Below are 13,284 nucleotides of genomic sequence, written 5' to 3' on the forward strand. Positions count from 1 at the left end.
GGTAACTGACTGCCCTGCTTCCGGGGTAACTGACTGCCCTGTTTCCAGGGTAACTGACTGCCCAGTTTCCAGGGTAACTGATCACCCTTTTTCCGGGATAACTGACTGCCCTGTTTCCGGGATAACTGACTGCCCTGTTTCCAGGGTAACTGATCACCCTGTTTCCGGGATAACAGTCTGCCCTGTTTCCGGGATAACTGACTGCCCAGTTTCCAGGGTAACTGACTGCCCTGTTTCCGGGGTAACTGACTGCCCTGTTTCCAGGGTAACTGACTGCCCAGTTTCCAGGGTAACTGATCACCCTGTTTCCGGGAGAACTGACTGCCCTGTTTCTGGGAGAAATGACTGCCCTGTTTCCAGGGTAACTGACTGCCCTGCTTCCGGGGTAACTGACCGCCCTGTTTCCAGGGTCACTGACCACCCTGTTTCCAGGATAACTGAAAGCCCTATTTCCAGGGTAACTGATCTCCCTGTTTCCGGGGTAACTGATCACCCTGTTTCCGGGTAACTGACTGCCCTGTTTCCGGGGTAACTGACTGCCCTGTTTCCAGGGTAACTGATCTCCCTGTTTCCAGTGCAACGGATCACCATGTTTCCGGGGTAACTGACTGCCCTGTTTCCAGGGCAACTGACCGCCCTGTTTCCGGGGGAACTGACTGCTCAGTTTCCAGGGTAACTGACTGCTCTGTTTCCAGGGAATCTGACAGCCCACCTTCCAGTGTAACTGATCTCCCTGTTTCCAGGATAATTGACTTCCCTGTTTCCAGGGTAACTGACCGCCCTGTTTCCAGGGTAACTGACTGCCCAGTTTCCAGGGTAAATTATCACCCTGTTTCCGGGATAACTAACTGCCCTGTTTCCGGGATAACTGACTGCCCTGTTTCCGGGGTAACTGATCACCCTGTTTCCGGGGTAACTGACTGCCCAGTTTCCGGGGCAACTGACTTCCCTGTTTCCAGGGTAACTGACTGCCCTGTTTCCGGGATATCTGACTGCCCTGTTTCCAGGGTAACTGATAACCCTGTTTCCGGGATAACTGACTGCCCTGTTTCCAGGGTAACTGACTGTCCAGTTTCCAGAGTAACTGAAGAACCTGTTTCCAGGGTAACAGATCACCCTGTTTCCGGGATAACTGACTGCCCTGTTTCCAAGATAACTGACTGCCCTGTTTCCAGGGTAACTGACTGAACTGCTTCCGGGGTAACTGACTGCCCTGTTTCCAGGCTAACTGACTGCCCTGTTTCCAGGATAACTGATCACCCTGTTTCTGGGGTAACTGACTGCCCTGTTTCCGGGGTAACTGATCTCCCTGTTTCCGGGGTAACTGATCACCCTGTTTCCGGGGTAACTGACTGCCCAGTTTCCGGGGTAACTGACTGCCCTGTTTCCAGGGTAACTGATAACCCTGTTTCCGGGATAACTGACTGCCCTGTTTCCAGGGTAACTGACTGCCCAGTTTCCAGAGTAACTGAATAACCTGTTTCCAGGGTAACAGATCACCCTGTTTCCGGGATAACTGACTGCCCTGTTTCCAAGATAACTGACTGCCCTGTTTCCAGGGAAACTGACTGCCCTGTTTCCGGGGTAACTGACTGCCCTGTTTCCTGGCTAACTTACTGCCCTGTTTCCAGGATAACTGATCACCCTGTTTCCGGGGTAACTGACTGCCCTGTTTCCAGGATAACTGATCACCCTGTTTCCGGGGTAACTGACCACCCTGTTTCCAGGGTCACTGACCACCCTGTTTCCAGGATAACTGACTCCCCTGTTTCCAGGGTAACTGACTGCCCTGTTTCCGGGGTAACTGATCTCCCTGTTTCCGGGGTTACTGACCGTCCTGTTTCCAGGATAACTGACCTACCTATTTCCAGGTTAACTGACTGCCCTGCTTCCAGGTTAACTGACAGCCCTGTTTCCAGGGTAACTGACTGCCCTGTTTCCAGGGGAACTGACTGCCCTGTTTCCGGGGTAAATGATCACCCAGTTTCCGGGGTAACTGACTGCCCTGTCTCCTGGGTAATTGACTGCCCAGTTTCCAGGTTAACTGACTGCCCAGTTTCCAGGGTAACTGATCACCCTTTTTCCGGGATAACTGACTGCCCTGTTTCCGGGATAACTGACTGCCCTGTTTCCAGGGTACCAATCACCCTGTTTCCGGGATAACTGACTCCCCTGTTTCCAGGGTAACTGACTGCCCAGTTTCCGGGGTAACTGACTGCCCTGTTTCCTGGGTAACTGACTGCCCTGCTTCCGGGGTAACTGACTGTCCTGTTTCCAGGGTAACTGACTGCCCAGTTTCCAGGGCAACTGATCACCCTTTTTCCGTGATAACTGACTGCCCTGTTTCCGGGATTACTGACTGCCCTGTTTCCGGGGTAACTGATCACCCTGTTTCCGTGTAACTGTCTAACCAGTTTCCAGGGTGACTGACTGCCCTGTTTCCAGGGTAACTGACTGCCCAGTTTCCGGGTTAACTGACTGCCCTGTTTCCTGGGTAACTGTCTGCCCTGCTTCCGGGGTAACTGACTGCCCTGTTTCCAGGGTAACTGACTGCCCAGTTTCCAGGGTAACTGATCACCCTTTTTCCGGGATAACTGACTGCCCTGTTTCCGGGATAACTGACTGCCCTGTTTCCAGGGTAACTGATCACCCTGTTTCCGGGATAACTGTCTGCCCTGTTTCCGGGATAACTGACTGCCCAGTTTCCAGGGTAACTGACTGCCCTGTTTCCGGGGTGACTGACTCCCCTGTTTCCAGGGTAACTGACTGCCCAGTTTCCAGGGTAACTGATCACCCTGTTTCCGGGAGAACTGACTGCCCTGTTTCTGGGAGAAATGACTGCCCTGTTTCCAGGGTAACTGACTGCCCTGCTTCCGGGGTAACTGACCGCCCTGTTTCCAGGGTCACTGACCACCCTGTTTCCAGGATAACTGAAAGCCCTATTTCCAGGGTAACTGATCTCCCTGTTTCCGGGGTAACTGATCACCCTGTTTCCGGGTAACTGACTGCCCTGTTTCCGGGGTAACTGACTGCCCTGTTTCCAGGGTAACTGATCTCCCTGTTTCCAGTGCAACGGATCACCATGTTTCCGGGGTAACTGACTGCCCTGTTTCCAGGGCAACTGACCGCCCTGTTTCCGGGGGAACTGACAGCCCAGTTTCCAGGGTAACTGACTGCCCAGTTTCCAGGGTAACTAACTGCCCTGTTTCCGGGGTAACTGACTGCCCAGTTTCCAGGGTAACTGACTGCTCTGTTTCCAGGGAATCTGACAGCCCACCTTCCAGTGTAACTGATCACCCTGTTTTCAGGATAATTGACTGCCCTGTTTCCAGGGTAACTGACCGCCCTGTTTCCAGGGTAACTGACTGCCCAGTTTTCAGGGTAAATTATCACCCTGTTTCCGGGATAACTAACTGCCCTGTTTCCGGGATAACTGACTGCCCTGTTTCCGGGGTAACTGATCACCCTGTTTCCGGGGTAACTGACTGCCCAGTTTCCGGGGTAACTGACTTCCCTGTTTCCAGGGTAACTGACTGCCCTGTTTCCGGGATAACTGACTTCCCTGTTTCCAGGGTAACAGATCACCCTGTTTCCGGGATAACTGACTGCCCTGTTTCCAAGATAACTGACTGCCCTGTTTCCAGGGTAACTGACTGCCCTGCTTCTGGGGTAACTGACTGCCCTGTTTCCAGGCTAACTGACTGCCCTGTTTCCAGGATAACTGATCACCCTGTTTCCGGGGTAACTGACTGCCCTGTTTCCGGGGTAACTGACCGCCCTGTTTCCAGGATAACTGATCACCCTGTTTCCGGGATAACTGACCACCCTGTTTCCAGGGTCACTGACCACCCTGTTTCCAGGATAACTGACTCCCCTGTTTCCAGGGTAACTGACTGCCCTGTTTCCGGGGTAACTGATCTCCCTGTTTCCGGGGTTACTGACCGCCCTGTTTCCAGGATAACTGACCTACCTATTTACAGGTTAAATGACTGCCCTGTTTCAAGGGTAACTGACTGCCCTGTTCCCAGGGGAACTGACTGCCCTGTTTCCGGGGTAACAGATCACCCTGTTTCCGGGGTAACTGACTAACCAGTTTCCAGGGTGACTGACTGCCCTGTTTCCAGGGTAACTGACTGCCCAGTTTCCGGGGTAACTGACTGCCCTGTTTCCAGGGTAACTGATCACCCTGTTTCCGGGATAACTGACTGCCCTGTTTCCGGGATAACTGACTGCCCTGTTTCCAGGGTAATTGACTTACCCTGTTTCCGGGGTAACTGACTGCCCAGTTTCCAGGCTAACTGACTGCCCTGTTTCCAGGATAACTGATCACCCTGTTTCCGGGGTAACTGACTGCCCTGTTTCCGGGGTAACTGACCGCCCTGTTTCCAGGGTCACTGACCACCCTGTTTACAGGATAACTGAAAGCCCTGTTTCCAGGGTAACTGATCTCCCTGTTTCCGGGGTAACTGATCTCCCTGTTTCCGGGTAACTGACTGCCCTGTTTCCGGTGTAACTGACTGCCCTGTTTCCGGGGTAACTGACTGCCCTGTTTCCAGGGTAACTGATCTCCCTGTTTCCAGTGCAACGGATCACCATGTTTCCGGGGTAACTGACTGCCCTGTTTCCAGGGCAACTGACCGCCCTGTTTCCGGGGGAACTGACTGCCCAGTTTCCAGGGTAACTGACTGCCCAGTTTCCAGGGTAACTAACTGCCCTGTTTCCGGGGTAACTGACTGCCCAGTTTCCAGGGTAACTGACTGCCCTGTTTCCAGGGTAACTGACCGCCCTGTTTCCAGGGTAACTGACTGTCCAGTTTCCAGGGTAAATTATCACCCTGTTTCCGGGATAACTATCTGCCCTGTTTCCGGGATAACTGACTGCCCTGTTTCCGGGGTAACTGATCACCCTGTTTCCGGGGTAACTGACTGCCCAGTTTCCGGGGTAACTGACTTCCCTGTTTCCAGGGTAACTGACTGCCCTGTTTCCGGGATAACTGACTGCCCTGTTTCCAGGATAACTGATCACCCTGTATCCGGGGTAACTGACTGCCCTGTTTCCGGGGTAACTGACCGCCCTGTTTCCAGGATAACTGATCACCCTGTTTCCGGGGTAACTGACCACCCTGTTTCCAGGGTCACTGACCACCCTGTTTCCAGGATAACTGACTCCCGTGTTTCCAGGGTAACTGACTGCCCTGTTTCCGGGGTAACTGATCTCCCTGTTTCCGGGGTTACTGACCGCCCTGTTTCCAGGATAACTGACCTACCTATTTCCAGGTTAACTGACTGCCCTGTTTCCAGGGTAACTGACTGCCCTGTTTCCAGGGGAACTGACTGCCCTGTTTCCGGGGTAACAGATCACCCTGTTTCCGGGGTAACTGACTAACCAGTTTACAGGGTGACTGACTGCCCTGTTTCCGGGGTAACTGACTGCCCAGTTTCCGGGGTAACTGACTGTCCTGTTTCCTGGGTAACTGACTGCCCTGCTTCCGGGGTAACTGACTGCCCTGTTTCCAGGGTAACTGATAACCCTGTTTCCGGGGTAACTGACTGCCCTGTTTCCAGGCTAACTGACTGCCCTGTTTCCAGGATAACTGATCACCCTGTTTCCGGGGTAACTGACTGCCCTGTTTCCGGGGTAACTGACCGCCCTGTTTCCAGGATAACTGATCACCCTGTTTCCGGGGTAACTGTCCACCCTGTTTCCAGGGTCACTGACCACCCTGTTTCAAGGATAGCTGACTCCCCTGTTTCCAGGGTGACTGACTGCCCTGTTTCCGGGATAACTGACTGCCCTGTTTCCAGGGTAACTGATAACCCTGTTTCCGGGGTAACTGACTGCCCTGTTTCCAGGCTAACTGACTGCCCTGTTTCCAGGATAACTGATCACCCTGTTTCCGGGGTAACTGACTGCCCTGTTTCCGGGGTAACTGACCGCCCTGTTTCCAGGATAACTGTTCACCCTGTTTCCGGGGTAACTGACCACCCTGTTTCCAGGGTCACTGACCACCCTGTTTCCAGGATAACTGACTCCCCTGTTTCCAGGGTAACTGACTGCCCTGTTTCCAGGGTAACTGACTGCCCTGTTTCCGGGGTAACTGACTGCCCTGTTTCCAGGATAACTGATCACTCTGTTTCCGGGGTAACTGATCACTCTGTTTCCGGGGTAACTGACCACCCTGTTTCCGGGGTAACTGACTAATCTGTTTCCAGGGTTACTGACAGCCCTGTTTCCGGGGTAACTGACTGCCCTGTTTCCGGGGTAACTGACCGCCCTGTTTCCAGGATAACTGATCACCCTCTTTCCAGTGTAACTGACCATCCTGTTTCCAGGGTAACTGAATGCCCAGTTTCCAGGGTAACTGACTGCCCTGTTTCCGGGGTAACAGATCTCCCTGTTTCCGGGGTAACTGACCGCCCTGTTTCCAGGATAACTGACCGCCCTATTTCCGGGGTAACTGACTGACCTGTTTCCAGGATAACTGACAGCCCTGTTTCCGGGATAACTGACTGCCCTGTTTACTGGATAACTGAGCGCCCTGTTTCCAGGTTAACTGACTGCCCTGTTTCCGGGGTAATTGACTGCCCTGTTTCCAGGGTAACTGACTGCCCAGTTTCCAGAGTAACTGAATACCCTGTTTCCAGGGTAACTGACTGCCCTGTTTCCGGGATAACTGACTGCCCTGTTTCCAGGGTAACTGACTGCCCTGTTTCCGGGGTAACTGACTGCCCTGTTTCCAGGCTAACTGACTGCCCTGTTTCCAGGATAACTGATCACCCTGTTTCCGGGATAACTGACTCCCCTGTTTCCAGGGTAAATGTCTGCCCTGTTTCCGGGGTAACTGACCGCCCTGTTTCCAGGATAACTGACTGCCCTGTTTCCAGGTTAACTGGCAGCCCTGTTTCCAGTGTAACTGACTGCCCTGTTTCCAGGGGAACTGACTGCCCTGTTTCCGGGGTAATTGATCACCCTGTTTCCGGGGTAACTGACTAACCAGTTTCCAGGGTGACTGACTGCCCTGTTTCCAGGGTAACTGACTGCCCTGTTTCCGGGGTAACTGACTGCCCTGTTTCCTGGGTAATTGACTGCCCAGTTTCCAGGTTAACTGACTGCCCAGTTTCCAGGGTAACTGATCACCCTTTTTCCGGGATAACTGACTGCCCTGTTTCCGGGATAACTGACTGCCCTGTTTCCAGGGTAACTGATCACCCTGTTTCCGGGATAACTGACTCCCCTGTTTCCAGGGTAACTGACTGCCCAGTTTCCGGGGTAACTGACTGCCCTGTTTCCTGAGTAACTGACTGCCCTGCTTCCGGGGTAACTGACTGCCCTGTTTCCAGGGTAACTGACTGCCCAGTTTCCAGGGTAACTGATCACCCTTTTTCCGTGATAACTGACTGCCCTGTTTCCGGGATTACTGACTGCCCTGTTTCCGGGGTAACTGATCACCCTGTTTCCGGGGTAACTGTCTAACCAGTTTCCAGGGTGACTGACTGCCCTGTTTCCAGGGTAACTGACTGCCCAGTTTCCGGGTTAACTGACTGCCCTGTTTCCTGGGTAACTGTCTGCCCTGCTTCCGGGGTAACTGACTGCCCTGTTTCCAGGGTAACTGACTGCCCAGTTTCCAGGGTAACTGATCACCCTTTTTCCGGGATAACTGACTGCCCTGTTTCCGGGATAACTGACTGCCCTTTTTCCAGGGTAACTGATCACCCTGTTTACGGGATAACTGTCTGCCCTGTTTCCGGGATAACTGACTGCCCAGTTTCCAGGGTAACTGACTGCCCTGTTTCCGGGGTAACTGACTGCCCTGTTTCCAGGGTAAGTGACTGCCCAGTTTCCAGGGTAACTGATCACCCTGTTTCCGGGAGAACTGACTGCCCTGTTTCTGGGAGAAATGACTGCCCTGTTTCCAGGGTAACTGACTGCCCTGCTTCCGGGGTAACTGACCGCCCTGTTTCCAGGGTCACTGACCACCCTGTTTCCAGGATAACTGAAAGCCCTATTTCCAGGGTAACTGATCTCCCTGTTTCCGGGGTAACTGATCTCCCTGTTTCCAGGGTCACTGACCACCCTGTTTCCAGGATAACTGAAAGCCCTATTTCCAGGGTAACTGATCTCCCTGTTTCCGGGGTAACTGATCTCCCTGTTTCCACGGCAACTGACCGCCCTGTTTCCGGGGGAACTGACTGCCCAGTTTCCAGGGTAACTAACTGCCCTGTTTCCGGGGTTACTGACCGCCCTGTTTCCAGGATAACTGACCTACCTATTTACAGGTTAAATGACTGCCCTGTTTCAAGGGTAACTGACTGCCCTGTTCCCAGGGGAACTGACTGCCCTGTTTCCGGGGTAACTGATCACCCTGTTTCCGGGGTAACTGACTAACCAGTTTCCAGGGTGACTGACTGCCCTGTTTCCAGGGTAACTGACTGCCCAGTTTCCGGGGTAACTGACTGCCCTGTTTCCAGGGTAACTGATCACCCTGTTTCCGGGATAACTGACTGCCCTGTTTCCGGGATAACTGACTGCCCTGTTTCCAGGGTAATTGACTTACCCTGTTTCCGGGGTAACTGACTGCCCAGTTTCCAGGCTAACTGACTGCCCTGTTTCCAGGATAACTGATCACCCTGTTTCCGGGGTAACTGACTGCCCTGTTTCCGGGGTAACTGACCGCCCTGTTTCCAGGGTCACTGATCACCCTTTTCCCGTGATAACTGACTGCCCTGTTTCCGGGATTACTGACTGCCCTGTTTCCGGGGTAACTGATCACCCTGTTTCCGGGGTAACTGTCTAACCAGTTTCCAGGGTGACTGACTGCCCTGTTTCCAGGGTAACTGACTGCCCAGTTTCCGGGTTAACTGATCTCCCTGTTTCCTGGGTAACTGTCTGCCCTGCTTCCGGGGTAACTGACTGCCCTGTTTCCAGGGTAACTGACTGCCCAGTTTCCAGGGTAACTGATCACCCTTTTTCCGGGATATCTGACTGACCTGTTTCCAGGGTAACTGATCTCCCTGTTTCCGGGGTAACTGATCTCCCTGTTTCCAAGATAACTGACTGCCCTGTTTCCAGGGAAACTGACCGCCCTGTTTCCGGGGGAACTGACTGCCCAGTTCCCAGGGTAACTAACTGCCCTGTTTCCGGGGTAACTGACTGCCCAGTTTCCAGGGTAACTGATTGCTCTGTTTCCAGGGTAACTGACAGCCCACCTTCCAGTGTAACTGATCACCCTGTTTCCAGGATAATTGACTGCCCTGTTTCCAGGGTAACTGACCGCCCTGTTTCCAGGGTAACTGACTGCCCAGTTTCCAGGGTAAATTATCACCATGTTTCCGGGAGAACTAACTGCCCTGTTTCCGGGATAACTGACTGCCCTGTTTCCGGGGTAACTGATCACCCTGTTTCCGGGGTAACTGACTTCCCTGTTTCCAGGGTAACTGACTGCCCTGTTTCCGGGATAACTGACTGCCCTGTTTCCAGGGTAACTGATAACCCTGTTTCCGGGATAACTGACTGCCCTGTTTCCAGGGTAACTGACTGCCCAGTTTCCAGAGTAACTGAATAACCTGTTTCCAGGGTAACAGATCACCCTGTTTCCGGGATAACTAACTGCCCTGTTTCCAAGATAACTGACTGCCCTGTTTCCAGGGAAACTGACTGCCCTGTTTCCGGGGTAACTGACTGCCCTGTTTCCAGGCTAACTGACTGCCCTGTTTCCAGGATAACTGATCACCCTGTTTCCGACGTAACTGACTGCCCTGTTTCCAGGGTAACTGACCGCCCTGTTTCCGGGGTAACTGACCACCCTGTTTCCAGGATAACTGATCACCCTGTTTCCAGGGTAACTGACTGCCCTGTTTCCGGGGTAACTGACTGCCCTGTTTCCAGGATAACTGATCACCCTGTTTCCGGGGTAACTGACCACCCTGTTTCCAGGGTCACTGACCACCCTGTTTCCAGGATAACTGACTCCCCTGTTTCCAGGGTAACTGACTGCCCTGTTTCCTGGGTAACTGTCTGCCCTGCTTCCGGGGTAACTGACTGCCCTGTTTCCAGGGTAACTGACTGCCCAGTTTCCAGGGTAACTGATCACCCTTTTTCCGGGATAACTGACTGCCCTGTTTCCGGGATAACTGACTGCCCTTTTTCCAGGGTAACTGATCACCCTGTTTACGGGATAACTGTCTGCCCTGTTTCCGGGATAACTGACTGCCCAGTTTCCAGGGTAACTGACTGCCCTGTTTCCGGGGTAACTGACTGCCCTGTTTCCAGGGTAAGTGACTGCCCAGTTTCCAGGGTAACTGATCACCCTGTTTCCGGGAGAACTGACTGCCCTGTTTCTGGGAGAAATGACTGCCCTGTTTCCAGGGTAACTGACTGCCCTGCTTCCGGGGTAACTGACCGCCCTGTTTCCAGGGTCACTGACCACCCTGTTTCCAGGATAACTGAAAGCCCTATTTCCAGGGTAACTGATCTCCCTGTTTCCGGGGTAACTGATCTCCCTGTTTCCAGGGTCACTGACCACCCTGTTTCCAGGATAACTGAAAGCCCTATTTCCAGGGTAACTGATCTCCCTGTTTCCGGGGTAACTGATCTCCCTGTTTCCACGGCAACTGACCGCCCTGTTTCCGGGGGAACTGACTGCCCAGTTTCCAGGGTAACTAACTGCCCTGTTTCCGGGGTTACTGACCGCCCTGTTTCCAGGATAACTGACCTACCTATTTACAGGTTAAATGACTGCCCTGTTTCAAGGGTAACTGACTGCCCTGTTCCCAGGGGAACTGACTGCCCTGTTTCCGGGGTAACTGATCACCCTGTTTCCGGGGTAACTGACTAACCAGTTTCCAGGGTGACTGACTGCCCTGTTTCCAGGGTAACTGACTGCCCAGTTTCCGGGGTAACTGACTGCCCTGTTTCCAGGGTAACTGATCACCCTGTTTCCGGGATAACTGACTGCCCTGTTTCCGGGATAACTGACTGCCCTGTTTCCAGGGTAATTGACTTACCCTGTTTCCGGGGTAACTGACTGCCCAGTTTCCAGGCTAACTGACTGCCCTGTTTCCAGGATAACTGATCACCCTGTTTCCGGGGTAACTGACTGCCCTGTTTCCGGGGTAACTGACCGCCCTGTTTCCAGGGTCACTGATCACCCTTTTCCCGTGATAACTGACTGCCCTGTTTCCGGGATTACTGACTGCCCTGTTTCCGGGGTAACTGATCACCCTGTTTCCGGGGTAACTGTCTAACCAGTTTCCAGGGTGACTGACTGCCCTGTTTCCAGGGTAACTGACTGCCCAGTTTCCGGGTTAACTGATCTCCCTGTTTCCTGGGTAACTGTCTGCCCTGCTTCCGGGGTAACTGACTGCCCTGTTTCCAGGGTAACTGACTGCCCAGTTTCCAGGGTAACTGATCACCCTTTTTCCGGGATATCTGACTGACCTGTTTCCAGGGTAACTGATCTCCCTGTTTCCGGGGTAACTGATCTCCCTGTTTCCAAGATAACTGACTGCCCTGTTTCCAGGGAAACTGACCGCCCTGTTTCCGGGGGAACTGACTGCCCAGTTCCCAGGGTAACTAACTGCCCTGTTTCCGGGGTAACTGACTGCCCAGTTTCCAGGGTAACTGATTGCTCTGTTTCCAGGGTAACTGACAGCCCACCTTCCAGTGTAACTGATCACCCTGTTTCCAGGATAATTGACTGCCCTGTTTCCAGGGTAACTGACCGCCCTGTTTCCAGGGTAACTGACTGCCCAGTTTCCAGGGTAAATTATCACCATGTTTCCGGGAGAACTAACTGCCCTGTTTCCGGGATAACTGACTGCCCTGTTTCCGGGGTAACTGATCACCCTGTTTCCGGGGTAACTGACTTCCCTGTTTCCAGGGTAACTGACTGCCCTGTTTCCGGGATAACTGACTGCCCTGTTTCCAGGGTAACTGATAACCCTGTTTCCGGGATAACTGACTGCCCTGTTTCCAGGGTAACTGACTGCCCAGTTTCCAGAGTAACTGAATAACCTGTTTCCAGGGTAACAGATCACCCTGTTTCCGGGATAACTAACTGCCCTGTTTCCAAGATAACTGACTGCCCTGTTTCCAGGGAAACTGACTGCCCTGTTTCCGGGGTAACTGACTGCCCTGTTTCCAGGCTAACTGACTGCCCTGTTTCCAGGATAACTGATCACCCTGTTTCCGACGTAACTGACTGCCCTGTTTCCAGGGTAACTGACCGCCCTGTTTCCGGGGTAACTGACCACCCTGTTTCCAGGATAACTGATCACCCTGTTTCCAGGGTAACTGACTGCCCTGTTTCCGGGGTAACTGACTGCCCTGTTTCCAGGATAACTGATCACCCTGTTTCCGGGGTAACTGACCACCCTGTTTCCAGGGTCACTGACCACCCTGTTTCCAGGATAACTGACTCCCCTGTTTCCAGGGTAACTGACTGCCCTGTTTCCGGGGTAACTGATCTCCCTGTTTCCGGGGTTACTGACCGCCCTGTTTCCAGGATAACTGACCTACCTATTTCCAGGTTAACTGACTGGCCTGCTTCCAGGTTAACTGACAGCCCTGTTTCCAGGGTAACTGACTGCCCTGTTTCCAGGGGAACTGACTGCCCTGTTTCCGGGGTAAATGATCACCCAGTTTCCGGAGTAACTGACTGCCCTGTCTCCTGGGTGATTGACTGCCCAGTTTCCAGGTTAACTGACTGCCCAGTTTCCAGGGTAACTGATCACCCTTTTTCCGGGATAACTGACTGCCCTGTTTCCGGGATAACTGACTGCCCTGTTTCCAGTGTAACTAATCACCCTGTTTCCGGGATAACTGACTCCCCTGTTTCCAGGGTAACTGACTGCCCAGTTTCCGGGGTAACTGACTGCCCTGTTTCCTGGGTAACTGACTGCCCTGCTTCCGGGGTAACTGACTGCCCTGTTTCCAGGGTAACTGACTGCCCAGTTTCCAGGGTAACTGATCACCCTTTTTCCGTGATAACTGACTGCCCTGTTTCGGGGATTACTGACTGCCCTGTTTCCGGGGTAACTGATCACCCTGTTTCCGGGGTAACTGTCTAACGAGTTTCCAGGGTGACTGACTGCCCTGTTTCCAGGGTAACTGACTGCCCAGTTTCCGGGTTAACTGACTGCCCTGTTTCCTGGGTAACTGACTGCCCTGCTTCCGGGGTAACTGACTGCCCTGTTTCCAGGGTAACTGACTGCCCAGTTTCCAGGGTAACTGATCACCCTTTTTCCGGGATAACTGACTGCCCTGTTTCCGGGATAACTGACTGCC

The sequence above is a fragment of the Heterodontus francisci genome, chromosome 16, assembly GCF_036365525.1.
Source record: "Heterodontus francisci isolate sHetFra1 chromosome 16, sHetFra1.hap1, whole genome shotgun sequence".
Lineage (NCBI taxonomy): Eukaryota > Metazoa > Chordata > Chondrichthyes > Heterodontiformes > Heterodontidae > Heterodontus > Heterodontus francisci.